The sequence below is a fragment of the Castanea sativa genome, chromosome 6 (assembly GCF_040712315.1).
Source record: "Castanea sativa cultivar Marrone di Chiusa Pesio chromosome 6, ASM4071231v1".
NCBI lineage: Eukaryota > Viridiplantae > Streptophyta > Magnoliopsida > Fagales > Fagaceae > Castanea > Castanea sativa.
In genome coordinates this window covers 6,411,521-6,416,043 of record NC_134018.1, presented here as the reverse complement: position 1 = coordinate 6,416,043, position 4,523 = coordinate 6,411,521, and the positions used below count along the sequence as shown (strand labels likewise).

At 37.8% G+C, this 4,523-nt stretch overlaps 1 pseudogene; it reads left to right on the top strand.

Annotated features, from left to right (window-relative positions):
- Window positions 1–335: 335 nt before the first annotated feature.
- LOC142641773 (receptor-like protein EIX2) lies at window positions 336–4,073 on the top strand (annotated as a pseudogene).
- The last annotated feature ends 450 nt before the right edge of the window (window positions 4,074–4,523 follow it).

Below are 4,523 nucleotides of genomic sequence, written 5' to 3'. Positions count from 1 at the left end.
ATTGTTAAATAAGTTGATAAAATTTTTTTCAAAAAAATGAGTCGGTAAAATAAATAAAATAATGTTTGAGTATGTAAAATAAGTAGAAATTTAATGCATAAAAAAGAGTCATTGAGCTTCTTTTTTTTTTCTTTTTTTGGAGAAATCAAAAACCGCTTAAACTGAAACAGATTCCTCGGAATGATAGATAATACCCATAATTTAAAGAAAAAAAAAAAAAGACTCAGCACCATACGATAAGATGGACAGTTACCTATAAATAAGCGTGCCATTGTTACCGTTTATCCCATGAACAAAATCATATATCAGTTTTATTATTTTTTTATAAAAGCATAATGATGATGGAGGTTTGCTTGAGAATAATAGCTGTTACTTTAATCCTTTTCCTTTTGTTCCTCACCATTCATCTTAGCTTGTGCACTGCGGAGTCTAACGTTCGCTGCATCCAAAGCGAGCGACATGCCCTTCTCAGCTTCAAGAATGATCTTCAAGATACTTCTAACCGACTTTCCTCTTAGGCTGCTGCACCTGACCAGGATTGTTGTCACTGGGTCGGTGTTGTCTGCCACAACGTTACTGGTCATGTCCTCCAACTCCATCTCAGAAGCTTTGAACCTGTGTATGACGAGCTTACTACCGATGATGTCCAATGGGATGCTCAATTGCAAGCTTATGAGAGGTCAAGGTTCGGTGGTAAGATAAATCATTCTCTGCTTGATTTGAAGCATTTGATTTACTTGGACCTCAGCTTCCAATTCTACTCCAATTCCCAAATTCCTCGGTTTTATGGGGAGCTTAAGATATCTTAATCTCTCATATGCGAGATTTGGGGGATTGATTCCTCATCAACTTGGGAATCTCTCTAATTTGCACTATCTCAATCTTGGAGGTTATTCTTATTATAATTTATATGTCATGAACCTTCAGTGGCTCTCTGGTCTTCCTTTACTACAACACCTTGATTTGAGTTTTGCAAACCTTAGCCAAGCCTCTGATTGGCTACAGGAGATAAACAAACTCCCTTCCTTGTCAGAGTTGCGATTGTCATTTTGCCACCTTTTTGCTTCCATCCCACCACCGATACCCAGTAGTATTAACTTCTCATCTCTCACCACCCTTCATCTTTCAATCAACTATTTTCAAAACAGTTCAATTTTGTTTTGGGTCTTTGGTCTTTGTAATCTAGTTTCTCTTGATCTATCTTGGAATCAGTTTCACGGTCCAAACCCTGTTCATCTCCAGAACTTGACTTCACTTAGGCACCTCGGTCTATCTGCCAACAATTTCAACTCTTCAATCCCTAATTGGCTCTACAGTTTTAGTCATCTTGAGTTCCTAAACCTCGGCTACAATAGTTTACATGCTACAATCTCTAGTTCCATTGGAAACCTAACATCTGCCATTAGCATAGACTTGTCACACAATGAACTTGAAGGAAAGGTACCAAGATCTTTGGGTAATCTCTGCAACTTAAGGGAAATTAGATTGTCATACAACAAATGGAGTCCAGAGATATCTGAAATCCTTGAAAGTCTATCAGGATGTGTTTCAAATAGTCTAGAGATCTTAGATTTGTCTAATGCTCAACTGTCTGGGCAGTTAACTGCTGAACTTGGTCAATTTAAAAATCTGGACATCCTTTCTTTGGGGTATAATTCAATTTCAGGCCCAATTCCATTGTCTATAGGGAATCTTTCCTCTTTGAGATCCTTGAACCTTGAGAGTAATCAAATTAATGGAACTGCCACTCAAAATTTTGGACAACTGTCAAAATTACGGTATCTGAATATTTGTTTAAATATGCTAGAGGGTGTGGTGTTAGAAGTTCATTTTGCCAATTTTATGAGATTAAAAACACTTGTTGCGTCTCAAAACCAATTGACTTTAGAAGTAAGTGACAATTGGACCCCTCCTTTTCAACTCAACCATTTAGATTTGGGATCATGGAATTTAGGGCCAACATTTCCTTTGTGGCTCTGTTCACAAAAGCAACTTTCGACCTTGGGCATATCCACCACAGGGATTATAGATGCAGGTCCTGCTTCCTTTTGGAACTTGACTTCTCAGCTTAATTATCTAAACATCTCTCATAATCAGATCTATGGAGAGATTCCACATATCCCATTGATTTTCTCCACGGCTTCAATAATTGATATGAGCTTGTATATCCTCTAATCTGAGCTTCCTTGATCTTTCTAATAATTTACTATCCGGATCTATTTCTCACTTTTTGTGTTACAAGATGAAGGAGCCCAAATATATGGAATTTCTCAATCTTGGAAAAAATCTTTTATCAGGGAACATAAGTAATTGTTGGATGAAGTGGCAAAGTTTGGTTGCCTTAAATTTGGGAAACAACAATTTCTCTAGTTCTATTCTAGTATCCATTGGATCTCTTATTAATCATAGGTCTTTGCACCTATACAACAACAATTTCTCTGGAAAATTTCCATCCTTGTTGAAAAATTGTAAATACTTGTTTACTATTGATATTGGCAAAAATGAGTTTGTTGGGAGGATACCTTTGTGGATTGGACACAGACTTTCAAGCTTGATGATTCTCAACCTTCGCTTCAATAATTTCCAAGGTCAAATACCAAAAGAACTTTGTGCTCTAACTTCACTCCAAATCCTAGACCTTTCACATAATAAGCTATTTGGAAGAATACCTAAATGTGTTAACAATTTTAGTATCATGGCTAGAAATAACAATTCGAATTCTCCCCTCCTTTTGCTTGGTTGGTCAATCTATGAAGCATGGGTGTGGGTGCGGGTGCGGGTACGGGTGCGGGTTCGGGTGCGAAACTCGGCAATTTTTAAAAAAGGTGGGTGCGGGTGCGGCGGGACTCGGCAATTAAAAAATTATTAAAAATATTTTTATTTATATTTTCTATATATTTTTAATATTAGAATATTCTTAAAAAACATATTACTATGCCTTGATTCACAAAACAAAGAAAGAAGAAAGCAAGAAATACAAAACAAAACACAAAACCAAAAAGAAAACACAAAAGAAGCAACAAATATTCAAAATAAAATTGAGGAAGGACAGATTTAGGGTTTTTGGGTCTCATTCAGAGCTGATTTCGGCTGTTCCGGCATGATTCGAGGCAGATTTCGGCCTGTTTCGGACTTGTTTCGGCTGTTTCGGCCGTTTCCGTCGCCGGCCGATACGACTCGATACGGCTCGATTCAGGCCGAATCGGCGCGAATCGGTGCTGAGTCAGCGTGATTCAGGCCGCATCGGCGCGAGTCGGCTGAAAAAATGAAGAAACCACGTGGCAGACGCGGCACCGACGTGCGAGCAGCGGCGTCCCTCGCGCGAGCAGCGGCGTCCCTCGCGCGTCGTCGCGTCGCACCACGTCGGATGCGGGTGCGGCACCTCCGGCGCCGTGCATTCCAGTGGTCAATAGGATCTAGTTTTATTCCTTTTGAAAGTGAATTGCTTTTGATTAAGGGAAAAGCTCTTGAGTATTCCACCACTCTTCGACTGGTAAATATTATAGACATTTCCAACAACAATTTGTCAGGAGAAATTCCTAAAGAAGTGACTAGCCTCCAAGGGCTACAATCATTGAATTTGTCATTTAATATCTTGACCGGAAGGATTCCAGAGAATATAGGTGATATGAGATCATTGGAATTTATTGATTTATCTGTAAACCAACTTTCAGGTCAAATTCCTCAAAGTATGTCATGTTTGACATTTTTGAGCAACTTGAACTTGTCAAACAACAATTTAACTGGGAAAATCCCCTCAAGCACTTAGCTACAGAGCCTCAATGCGTCCAATTTTTTTTGGAAACGGACATTGTGGACCTCCATTTACTGATAACTATACTATAATAGATGTAAAACCCAACACTGGAAACAAAAGGAGCGAGGATTTTAGAGCACTTGAAGTAGATTGGTTTTACGTGAGCATGGCACTTGGATTTATTGTTGGGTTCTGGGTTGTATTGGGTCCTTTATTACTGAAAAAGCAATGGAGAATAGTGTACTTTCAATTCATAGATCGCCTAGGTTACAAGCTTTGTGGTGTTGTGGCACAAACTTGGTAGCATTGTAAGTAAATGTTGTAAGATTCTTAATATTTAGCAAATATCATGTAATCATATTTATCAATATTTTGATGATTTATTTATAATGTTCAAGATGTTGAATACTTCTAGTATTAGCTATATTCAATCCATTGACAAATATGAATATGATGTTTCCTTTTATGAACATCGAATGCAATCTGAGTTATTGTTTTTTCATATATAATACAAAGTAAAATCACTTTTCAGTAAATACAAGCAATTCATTAGTTAAAAAGCAATATACAATACCTTGAAATGATGCCCGTTTTCTCAATCTCTTAGTGATCACTTTGTAGAGTCTCAATGAAGGACAACAAAGTTACAACAAAGTTATGCATATCTCAGCAAAGTAAATGGGCTCATAGTAACAAATTCAAAGGCTATTTGGCAGATTACTTGGGGAAAGCCCCAGCCTTTGATGTTTATTGGGAAATAACTTGG